The sequence below is a fragment of the Cervus elaphus genome, chromosome 9, assembly GCF_910594005.1.
Source record: "Cervus elaphus chromosome 9, mCerEla1.1, whole genome shotgun sequence".
NCBI lineage: Eukaryota > Metazoa > Chordata > Mammalia > Artiodactyla > Cervidae > Cervus > Cervus elaphus.
Genome location: NC_057823.1, coordinates 7447030 through 7459916, shown reverse-complemented (window position 1 = coordinate 7459916; position 12887 = coordinate 7447030).

Below are 12887 nucleotides of genomic sequence, written 5' to 3'. Positions count from 1 at the left end.
TTGCTTCTTGACCTGCGTGCATGTTTCTCAGGAGGCAGGTTAGATGGTCTGGCATTCCCATCTCTTTAAGAATTTCCCACAATTTGTTGTGATCCACGCAGTCAAAGGTTTTAGTGTAGTCAATTAAGCAGAAGTTTTTCTGGATTATCTTGCTTTCTCTATCATCCAACAGATGTTGGCAATCTGATCTCCGGTTCCTCTACCACTCTACTATTTGTATTTATCATTTCTATGTTTATATTCTCATGTATCTTTGTTTCATGTATCATTTTCTTAATATTCTTTTTATTTTGGCCGTGTCAAATGGCATGTGGAATCCCAGTTCCCCAAGCAGGGTTCAAACTCAAGCCCCATGCATTGGAAGTGCAGGATCTTAACCGCTGGACTGCCAGGGAGTCCTAATTTTCCTAATATTCATTACTTGCTTATCTGTGTTCTCTTTTAGCTCACTGAGCGTCTTTAAGAGGGTCATTTTGAATTACTGTTCAGATAGTTCACAAATCTCCGTTTCTTAGGGCTGGTTAATGGAGATTTAGTTTATTCCTCTGACCGTGCCATGCTTCCCTGTTCCTTTCTAGACTGTGACTTCTGTCAGATTGGTTATGGGAAAAAAACAGCCCCCTCTTCAGTCTTTATGGGCTGACAGCATATCTTCCAGTCTTTACGGACTGGACAGGGGAACACTGTTATCAGTCAGCTGGGCCAGATATTCTGAGGGTGTCTCCAATCATTTTTAGGGACTCTTCTCTGAACTAGTGTATATAATTTCCAAATTAAATGAGCTTGCTGCAGAGAGAGAGTCTCTCTCTCCGGAGACTGCAGTGTTTTGCTTCTCCTGGTGTCTGTCTGTGGTATTACAGTCTCTTTGATGTTCCCCTATGGTTTTCAGCAGTCCCAACTTGGTGTCTAAACTGCCATTCCAGTCAATGCTCTGAGCCAAGTGAGACAGAAATCAGTCCCCGAGGCAAGACCCTGAAAAGTCAGACCACTGGATGTAAAGTCTATCTTGTTTTTTCCCTCTTTCACTCCTGAGGGAGAAGCTAAGAGTTGGGGATTTTTCTCCTGAATGTGTCTTGCTGTGCTTGGGGCAGAGGACATAGCTAAAGTGGGTAAAGTAGCACGGATTTTATTCTCCAACACAATGCATTTCTTACCGGCTTTGCACTCACCTGGAGTGCTGCAACCTCCTAAATGCATTCTGCAGTTCTCAGAAAAGCAATTTGATCTATATCTTATTTAGTCAAAGTCTTTGTAAGAGAGTGAAGGCCTGGAGCTTCCTAGTTCATCGTCTTACTGATGTGATTACCCTGGGCTCACAGATATTTTATTTCAGCCCTTGTACCTATGTGGTTTCTGATGAAATATCTGTTTTCATTTGTTTGCTTTTTTCCCCCTTTATAAGGGGTCATTCTTCTCTATAACCTCTTTTAAAATTTTCCCTTTCACTTCAGTTTCCAGAAGTTTAACCGTGAAGTATTGTGGTGTGGATTTCTTTGGTTTAATGCTTTTAGGGGTTTATTCACCTCCCTGAGTTTGAAAGTTTACATCTCTTGCTAAACTTGGGAATTTTCAGCTACTACTGCTTCAGACTTTGCCGGCCTGTACTCTTTATCTTCCCTCTTTTAAACTGTGATAATATGAATGCTAGATCTTTTGCTACAGGTACAGGTACCTGAGTAGCCCTGTTCTTTCTTTTGGTCTTTTTTCTCTCTGCTATTAAGTTCTGCTCTTCTGTCTTCAAGTTTATATTCTGTCCACTCTGTTCTGCTCTTGAGCACATGCAGTGTATTTTTAAAATTTAGGTTACTGCATGTTTTCACTTCTAAAATTTCCATTTGTTTCTTATCTTTTCTACTTCTTTGCTGAGACTTAAATTTCTTTGCTAAGACTATTTTTTGTTTCAAACATTTTTTTAAATTGCTTATTGAAGAATTTTTAGGATGGCTGTTATAAAAATATTTGTTAAATTGTTTTAACATCCTTGTCATCTAATTGTTGCCTTTTTCATTTAAGTGATCTTCCTGGTTCTTGGTATGATGAAAGTTTCTTTTGTTGAATCCTTGAAATTTTGGGTATTATGTTACAAAAGTCTTGATCTTATTTTAATCTTTAGCTTCAGCTGACTTGCTTTGATACTGCCACTGCAAAGGTAGAGGAAGTGCCACCTCAAAATGGCCATGTGACATAGATCAGCTTTCCCATTTGATCTCCCTAGAAACCTAAGGAGTTAAGGGTCTCCTTTTTATTGCTTGGTAGGGGTGGGATTTCTGGTTCCTCACTAAGCCTTCACTGGTACCACCTTGGCTGAGACAGATGAGTGCCTGGTTTGTTCCTATGTGTCCTCCAATGGCACTATGGGGTGGGACTGTGGCCTCATTACTGTTGGGCGGTGGTAAAAGTTCTAATCCGGCACTGGTGTGTGTGTGTGTGGGGTGTCCCAGTTCCCCATGTAGTGCAATACAATTCATAGCAATAATAGATTGCTGTGAAGATGGGTCATTTATTACCACCCAGCATGGATGAATGTCTTAGCTCCTGGCCTTCTGTGACACCACCAGCAGAGTTTTATGGCCCCTCTTTACAGTCTTTTAAGGGTAGAAGTCTAGACTCTTCATTCAGACATTGCTGGTGTGTGTAATGATGATTCTTTTTTTTTTTTTGGTGCTTTTTGGATGGAGTAGAATGGTTATTATCTAAGAGTCATCTGTCTTGCTAGGGTACCCCTTTCCTGGTCCTTTGGCTAATGAAACTGAACCCTTTGTTGGGGGTTTGTAAACTTCTTTTTGTGCCTATGTCTCTTGCTGTCTCTGGGTTCCTGATTCTTCAGCTCTACATTTGGGATATAAGAGGCAAAACAATTGCCATATCATTCTTCTGGTTCTCCTGAGGTTCCTAGCAGGCCTATCCTCTTTTCTCCACTTTAAAGAATATATATATATATAACATATATAATGTACAGGGGGTTAGGTGTACTTAGTGGGAAAATAACACAGAGTATATACCTGCTTACTCCATCTTCCTGGAACAATTTTATTTTTAGATTGAAAAGTTGAGTTCATAATATATAAATTGATTGATTATTTTATCCAACAATATATGCTAATACTGTTACTAATTAATGATGTTTCTGACACCAAAATACATAAGATGAACACTTAAAACTATGAGTTAATCTACACCATTCATTGTTGTTGTTCAGTCACTAAGTTGTGTCTGACTCATTGCCACCCCATGGACACCAGGCTTCCCTGCCCTTCACTGTCTCCTGGAGTTTGCTCAAATTCATATTCACTGAGTTGGTGATGCTATCAGATCATCTCATTCTCTGTCGCTCCTTTCTCCTACTGCCCTCACTGTTTTCCAGCATCAGGATCTTTTCCAATGAGTGAGCTCTTCACACCAGGTGGCCACAGTATTGGAGCTTTAACTTCAGCATCAGTCCTTCTAATGAATATTCAGGGTTGATTTCCTTTAGGATTGACTGGTTTGATTTCCTTGCTGTCCAATGGACTCTCAAGTCTTCTCCAGCATCACAATTTGAAGCAAGTGTCTTTTAATTTCACACCTGCAGTCACAGTCTGCAGTGAATTTGGAGCCCAAGAATATAAAATCTGTTACTGCTTCCACTTTTCTCCCTCCTATTTGCAGTGATGGGGCCAGATGCCATGATCTTAGTTTTTTTTAATATTGAATCTTAAGCCAGCTTTTTCACTCTCCTCTCTTACCTTCATCAGGAGGCTCTTTAGCTCTTTACTTTCTGCCATTAGAGTGGTATCATTTGCACATCTAAGGTTGTTGACATTTTTCTCAGCAATCTTGATTCCAGCTTGTGATTCATCCAGCCTGGCATTTTCTATGATGTACTCTGCCTATAAGCTATATAAGTAGGGTGACAATATACAGCATTGATGTAGTCAGTGAAACAGATGCTCTTCTGGAATTTCCTTGCTTTCTCTATGATCCAACAGATGTTGGCAATTTGATCTCTCGTTCTTCTGCCTTTTCTAAATACAGTTTGTACATCTGAAAGTTTTTGGTTCATGTACTGCTGAAGCGTAGCTTGAAGGATTTTGAGTATTACCTTGCTAGCATGTAAAATAAGTGCAATTGTGTGGTAATTTGAACATCCTTTGGCATTGCCTTTCTTTGAAATTGGAATGAAAACTGACTTTTCCAGTCTTGTGGCACTGATAAGTTTTCCAAATTTGATGACGTATTGAGTACAGCATTTTAACAGCATCATCTGTTAGGATTTGAAATAGCTCAGCTGGAATTCCATCATCTCCACTAGCTTTGTTTATAGTGATGTTTCCTAAGGTCCACTTGACTTCACATTCCAGCATGTCTGGCTCTAGGAGAGTGGTCATACCATCATGGTTATCCAGGTCATCAAACCTTTTTTGTATAGTTCTGTGAATTCTTGCCACCTCTTCTTAATCTCTTCTGTTTCTGTTAGGTCCTTCTCATTTCTGTCCTTTATTGTGCCCATCTTTGCATGAAATGTTCCCTTGGTATCTCTAATTTTCTTGAAGGGATTTCTAGTTTTTCACATTCTATTGTTTCCCTCTATTTTTGCATTGCTCACTTAAGAAGACTTTTTTTTTTTTAATCTCTGCTTTCTATTCTCTGGAACTCTGCATTCAGTCAGGTATAGCCTTCCATTTTACTTCTCTTCTTTTCTCAGTTATTTGTAAGGCCTCCTCAGACAACTACTTTGCCTTCTTGTATTTCTTTTTCTTTGGGATGGTTTTGGTCACTACCTCCTATACAATGTTATGAATCTCCATCCATAGATCTTTAAGTGCTCTGTCTACCAGATCTAATCCCTTGAATCTATTCATCCCACTGTATAATCATAAGGGATTTTATTTGGGTCATACCTGAATGGCCTAGTGTTTTTCTCTACTTTCTTCAATTTAAGCCTGGATTTTGCCATATGGAGTTCATGACTTGAGACACAGTCCACTCCAGGTCTTGTTTTTGCTGACTTTATAAAGCTTTTCCATCTTCAGGTGCAAAGAATACAGTCAACTCAATTTTGGTATTGACCATCTGGTTATGTCCATGTGTAGGGTTGTCTCTTGTGGTGTTGGAAGAGGGTGTTTGCTATGATCAGTATGCTCTCTTGGCAATACTCTGTTAGCCTTTTCCCTGCTTCACTTTGTACTCCAAGGCCAAACTTTCCTGTTACTCCATGTGTCTCTTAACTTCCTATGTTTGCATTCCAATCTCCTATGATGAGAAGGACGTCTATTTCTGTGTTAGTTCTAGAAGGTCTTGTAAGTCTTCACAGAACTGTTCATCTTCCCCATCATTAGTCACTGGAGCATAGGCTTGGATTACTGTGATGTCAAATGGTTTGCCTTAGAAACAAACTGAGATCATTCTGTCATTGTTGAGACTGCACCCAAATAACTGCATTTTGGGCTCTTTTACTGACTATGAGGGCTCCTCCATTTTTTCTAAGGGATTCTTGCCTACAGTAGTAGATATAATGGTCATCTGAATTAAATCTGTCCATTCCCATCCATTTTAGTTCACTGATTTCTAAAATGTTGATGTTCACTCTTGCCATCTCCTTCTTGACCATGTTCAGTTTACCTTGATTCATGGACCTAACACTCCAGGTGTCTATGCAATATTGTTCTTTACAGCATCGGACTTTACTTTCACCACCAGACTCATCGAGAACTGGGTGTGGTTTCTGCTTCGACCCAACCTCTTCATTCCTTCTGGAGCTATTTCTCCGTTCTTCCCTAGCAGCATATTGAACACCTATCAACCTGGGGGGCTCATCTTCTGGTGTCATCTTTTTGCCTTTTCACACTTAATCCACACCATTAGGAATTATAAAGCAGTATATGAAAAAGGTGGACTTTCTAGGGTTTAAAAAGCCAGAGACTGTGTAACTTGAACCAGAATAGGGGTAGGAAAGCATATAGGTCTCTTCACTCCTTGTCCAATGATCTCACGGAATGTTATCTCTCTCAAAAATAAAATAAAATAAAATAAAACCTTACAAGTAGCTGTTGGAAGTTGTTTTTATAATCTGAAGCATACTGACCTACAATACAGAAATTATATGTTCTTATTTTGAAAGCATAGTGAAAGTTTCTCAGTCATGTTCAACTCTTTGCGCTTCTCCATGGAATTCTCCAGGCCAGAATGCTGGAGTGGGTAGCCTTTCCCTTCTCCAGGGGATCTTCCCAACCCAAGGATCGAACCCAAGTCTTCCACATTGCAGGTGGATTCTTTACCAGCTGAGCCATAAGGGAAGCCTAACTGCACCTTAATTTTAAAAAGTAAATTAAGTAAATTGTCAGTTTTAACAATTTTATCATCTGTGGTATTTAGCAAAATACCAGGACAATTGTCCGGCACCAAGAGTAGAGCTAGCCTCTGTTCTTTTTTATTTTTTTAACTTCTCATTAAACATTTTTAACAGATTCTCCTAAACTCATATTTCCAAAAGTTCATCTTTCAGCCAGTTTCTCAAGTCAGAAACTATCAAATCATCTTTGAACCTTCTGCCACATCAGACATTCTTCCTAAAACAGGCTTCAAACTGGCCATTTACTACTCAGAAATATACACTGATTTAATATCTAAGGATCCTACCCAAACTCCTATACTCTCAGGTAGTATCTGAAATTTCTGATAACCTAACTCTAGCTTTCATTTCCAGTACTACTTTTTCTTTCATTGTATCAGAAATCCTCTACATCAGCAAAGCTCGTTTCTCTACTGGTCTCATCAGACGCTGCATTCACTCTCCTTCTGAGACTCTTGCTCTTACGGTACTCTTATCCATGCCATCCCCTTCTTCTCTCTGGATGTGATAATTCCATCCATGCTTCAGATCTGGATGATAAAAAAAGTTCTGCTCTGAGTTCTTAGAACACAATCTTGGTCACTTCATTTGGCTTCTACTTATTAAAGAAGAAACCTGATCTTATAAACACATACATGTAAGTAATGATATACCATGACCAAGTAGAATTTATTTTAGTAAAGCCAACATTCAAGGGATCAGATCTAGTAAACAGTGTGCCTGAAGAACTATGCACGGAGGTCCATGATATTGTACAGGAGGCAGTGAACAATACCATTCCAAAGAAAAAGAAAAGCAAGAAGGTAAAGTGGTTATTTCATGAGACTTTACAAATAGGTGAAGAAAGAAAAGCAGCAAAAAGCAAGAGAGAAAGGGAAAGATATGTCCAACTAAATGCAGAGTTCCAAAGAATAGCAAGGAGAGACAAAAAGCCCTTTTACAATGAACAGTGCATAAAAATAGAGGAAAACAACAGAAGGGAAAAGCCTAGAGATCTCTTCAAGAAAAATGGAAATATCAAGGGAACATTTCACCCAAAGATGGACACAATAAAGGACAGAAATGGTAGAGATCTAATACACACTGAAGAGATTTAATAGAACTTCTTGATCTAATAGATGGAGATGAAAAGAACACATGGAAGAACTGTACAGAAATGATCTTAATGAACTGGATAACTATGAAAGCCAGAGCCAGTATGTCACCCGGAGCCAGACATTCTGGGGTGTGAGGTCAGGAGTGTCATAGGAACTGTGGTGCTGGCGAAGATTCCTGAGAATCCCTTGACCAGCAAGGAAACCAAACCAGTCAACCTTAAGGGAAATCAACCCTGAATATGCATTTGAAAAACTGATGCTGAAGCTTCAGTATTTTGGTCGCCTGATGTGAATAGCCAACTCACTGGAAAAACCCTGATGCTGGGAAAGATTGAGGGCAGAAGAAGAGGGTGTCAGATGATGAGATGACTGGATGGCATCACTGATGTAACAGACGTGAACTTGGGCAAATTTCAGGAAATGGTGAGGGACAGGGAGGCCTGGTGTGCTGCAGTCCATGGGGTCGCAGAGTCGGACATGACTGGGCAACTAAATAACAATAACAGTGCAACACTGGTCAGCATAAAAATTCAGTCAATATAATTATCTATTAAAAGTGTGAAGAAAAAAATATTATTTCACTAAGTACAGGAAATAAAAATGAAAAAATACTACTCCTATTTATGATTAAAAGAAACAGCACACTGGGAATACAGAGGTATGTTTCTGTTCTGATAACAAATACACACAAAAAATTTAAAGTAACATCATTAAATGGGCTTTCTTGGTGGGTCAAATGGTAAAGAGTCCACCTGTAATGCAGGAGGCTCAGGTTCAATCCCTGGGTTGGGAAGATTCCCTAGGTTGGGGAGATTCCCTGGAGAACAGAGTGGCTACTCACCCCAGTATTCTTGCCTGGAGGATTCCAAGGTTAGAAGAGCCTGGCAGGCTAAAGTCCACAGGGTTGCAAAGAGTTGGACGTGACTGAGCAACTAACACTTTCACTGCTTTTCAACATTGTGCTGGTCTGTGCTATACAGGACTACCATGTAAGAAGAAATTTTGATTTAAAATTAAATGTACTACAACTCAAAGAGAAAAATAAAATGGTCATTATTTACAAAAATTCAGACATAAATTGAAGAAAGTAGGGAAAAACCACTAGACCATTCAGGTATGGCTTAAACCAAATCCCTTGTGATTATACAGTGGAAGTGATAAATAGGTTTAAGTGATCAGATCTGATAGACAGAGTGCCTGAAGAACTATGGACAGAGGTTCATAACGTTGTACAGGAGGCAGTGATGAAAACCATCCCAAAGAAAAAGAAATTTAAAAAGGCAAAATGGTCGTCCAAGAAGGCCTTACAAATAGCTGAGAAAAGAAGAGAAGTGAAAGGCAAGGGAGAAAAGGGAAGATACACTCATCTGCATACAGAGTTCCAAAGAATAGCAAGGAAAGATAAGAAAGCCTTCCTAAGTGAACAATGCAAAGAAATAGAGGAAAACGATAGAATGGAAAAAACTAGAGATCTCTTCAAGAAAATTAGAGATACCAAGGGAACATTTCATGCAAAGATGGATACAACAAAGGACAGAAATGGTATGGACCTACAGCAGCAGAAGAGATTAAGAAGAGGTGGCAAGAATACACAGAAGAACTATACAAAAAGGGTCTTAATGACCCAGAAAACCACAATGGTGTGATTACTCACCTAGATCCAGACATCCTCGAGTGTGAAGTCAAGTGGGCCTTAGGAAGCATCATTACAAACAAAGCTAGTCAAGGTGATGGAATTCCAGCTGAGCTATTTCAAAGCCTAAAAGATGATGCTGTTAAAGTGCTGCACTCAGTATGTCATCAAATTTGAAAAACTCAGCAGTGGCCACAAGACTGGAAAAGGTCAGTTTTAATTCCAACTGCAAAGAAAGGTATTGCCAAAGAATGTTCAAACTACACAATTGTGCACCACATTCAAAGCAAAATTGCACTCATTTCACATGCTAGCAAGGTAATTCTCAAAATCTGTCAAGCTAGGCTTCAGCAGTACATGAACTGAGAACTTTCAGATGTACAAGATGGATTTAGAAAAGGCAGAGGAACCAGAGATCAAATTGCCAACATCTGTTGGATCATAGAGAAAGCAAGGGAATCCCCAAAAATCTACTTCTGCTTCATTGATGACACTAAAGCCTTTGACTGTGTGGATCACAACAAACTATGGAAAATTCTTAAAGAGAATCTGGAATACCAGACCACCTTAGCTGCCTCCTGAGAAACCTGTATACAGGTCAAAAACAGTAGTTAGAACCGGACATGGAACAATTTTGAAGTGGTTCAAAATTGGGAAAGGAGTATGTCAAGGCTGTATATTGTCACCTTGCTTATTCAATCTATATACAGAGTACATCATACTATATGCTGAGCTGGATGAAGCACAAGCTGGAATCAAGATTGCCAGAAGAAATATAAATAACAGATACACAGGTGACAACACCATAATGGCAGAAAGTGAAGAGGAACTAAAGAGCTTCCTGATGAAGGTGAAAGAGGAGAGTGAAAAAACTGGCTTAAAACTCAACATTCAGAAAATGAAGGTCCTGCCACTTCATGGCAAATAGATGGGGAAAGAATGGAAACAGTGACAGGCTTTATTTTCTTGGGCTCCAAAATCACTACAGATGGTGACTACAGCCATGATATTAAAAGATGCTTGCTCCTTGGATGAAAAGCAATAACTAACCTGGACAGCATAATAAAACACAGAGACATTCCTTTGCTGACAAAGGTCCATCTAGTCAAAGCTATGGTTTTTCCAGTAGTCGTGTACAGATGTGAGAGTTGAACCATAATGAAGGCTGAGCGCTGAAGAATTGATGCTTTTGAACTGTGGTATTGGAGAAGACTCTTCAGAGTCCCTTGGACATCAAGATCAAACTAGTCAATCCTAAAGGAAATCAACACTGAATATTCATTGGAAAGACTGATGGTGAAGCTGCAGCTCCAATCCTTTGCAACCTGATGCGAAGAGCTGACTCATTGCAAAAGACCTTGATGCTATGAAAGATTGAGGGCAGAAGGAAAAAGGGGTGACAGAAGATAAGATGGTTGGATGGCATCATCTACTCAATGGACATGAGTTTAAGCAAACTCCAGGCGATAGTGAAGGACAGGGAAGCCTGGCATGCTGCAGTCCACGTGGTCGTAAAGAGTCAGATACGACTGAGCGATGGAACAACTAAGTTTGTAGAAAATTCCAAAGAATCTATAAACAAGCTACTGGAGAAAGTCAGTTTAGCAAGATTATGGGATATAAGGTCAATATATAAAAACCAGTTGCATATTCATGTTCTAGTAATAAACAATTGGGAAATGAAGGTTAAAAAGTACTATTTGCAATACTACAGTAAAGACATCATATCTCCTATGTTCTTTGCCATTACATGAACTTTTCCTCTGTGTTAATGTCTTTCCATCTACTTCCACACATTTGTTGAACTCCTATAATTCTTTCCAGTCTCTGTTCAGGGTTAATCAATCTTTTAAAGCATTTTTTCTTACCCTTTAAAGTACTTTTTCAACTTTATCAGCAAATTCTCTTCTTAAAAAGAAAAACAAAACAAAAATTAACACAGATATCAAACATATAGAACTAATAAAAGTGGAGCTTTCTTACTGAAATGAGTACAGAGTAAACTCAGAGTCATAACTTCCTAAAAAAGCTCCTAAGCACAGACTGAAACTCATTAAGATTTTTAAGCACCCAAAGATCTGAAAGTTGCTACTATAGCCAACATCTTAAAAAGTGAAATCTTTCTCCAGCTTTATAGAAAATAAGATCAGCATATACAAATTCTTTCACCTCCAAGTCAAACAGAAACTTATTTGCATTCCTTTTTGTAGGATTCCTCTCCAGTCTGAGTTGAATTCTTCCACCTATGCTCTCATTCTCTCATAATATCTCAGAAAATCTGTTCCAGTGACCTCTTTAATTCACTCTCAACATGTACATACACTGTTGCCTCAATTATTAACACAGAAATATTGTCATTTTCTCCCATTGAAATACAAACTTCTTCTTTTTCCCTTTTTTTAAACTTCCTGAAGTTCACATCTTCCATCTAACCTAGAATAATGTGGTTTCTGTTCACCCTGATTAACAGAAATTGTTCTTGCCAAGGTCTTCAACATGCTAGCTACTAATTCAAATTCATTCTCTTTTATGTGATTTGTGGCACCCAACACTACTGAGATCCAGTTCTCCTTTGGGTTCACTGACTTCACTCCTCCAGCTTTTCTACCTCTGGGGCCATTCCTTTTCATGTTAAATTACTTTTTCTCCACCAGCTCCTTATTTATTGATATTTTTGTGGGTTTTATATATGACCCCTGCTCCCCATTCTAATCTATACACTATGCTAGACAAGTTCACACACAATGGTTTTGACTACCAATTCTGTATTTTACTCTGAATTCTCATCTTCTGGGTCTAGATTTCTAGGCTTGTCTGTTCAGCTGTCTTCAACCTTCTAAACTCAGTCTCTACACCTTATTGCTAGACCCACTTCCCTTATAGAAAATCTTTCATTGGTATAAATTTCTGAATCAATTTAAAATGCTTTAGGATGGCAAGTAAGACCTTTGGTTCTGCCATTTCTCAAGCTTCAACCTGTCATTCTCACCACTTAACAGATATTCTACAAATGTGTCACGCTGTCACCCACCTTTATGTTTGCTTATGTGGCTTCCTTTCCTTGAAGTACTCATCTCACTCCCTGGAGAATTCTTATTCTTCTTCCAAAACGAGGCTCAGACTTCACTGTCCCTATTCCTTTCAGACTCCTTATGAATCCAGCACAAAAACACAGCATTTGCATTCCATAACATAGTATCATTGTAACATCTGTTTCCCTGTGCAAACTACTTTAACACATTGTAATCTGCTTACTCATTTGTTATTCTCTTCAACTCCATCTTTTTGCCTGTCAAATCACGACTTCCTGAAGGCCTATTCTTTTTCTCTTGTAGGAGTTCCAGTGCCTAGAATAATAGCTGGCTCACACTTGGGGTTAAGCATTTACTGAGTAAACTGTTTTTTAAAGGCTTAGAAATTTCCCCCTTCTTTTATTTTCCTTTGGAGTCTGAGATTTTTAAAAACCAGAAAATCTTAAGTGGGGAAAACATGCTTTTATTTCGTGAAATTGATTCCTTTTTAAGACTGCCACAGGTTCTTAGGACTTCTGCAGCAAACTAAAAAAAAAATTAATAGCTTTAAAGGGATTATCTAATCAAACTATATTTTTCCTACTTATATTAGCATGCTGTACAGAACAGAGCAAATAAAGTTATATGATAAATATGGCTTCAATGCAAAGAAAAATAATGCTGAAACAAAATTAGAAATTGTGTAAAAATGTTGGGACACTCTTAGGTGCAGTTTGGAAGTAACAAGAAAAATAAAGGAGGAAGAGAAAGTTATGACCAACCTAGAAAGCATATTGAAAAGCAGAGACATTACT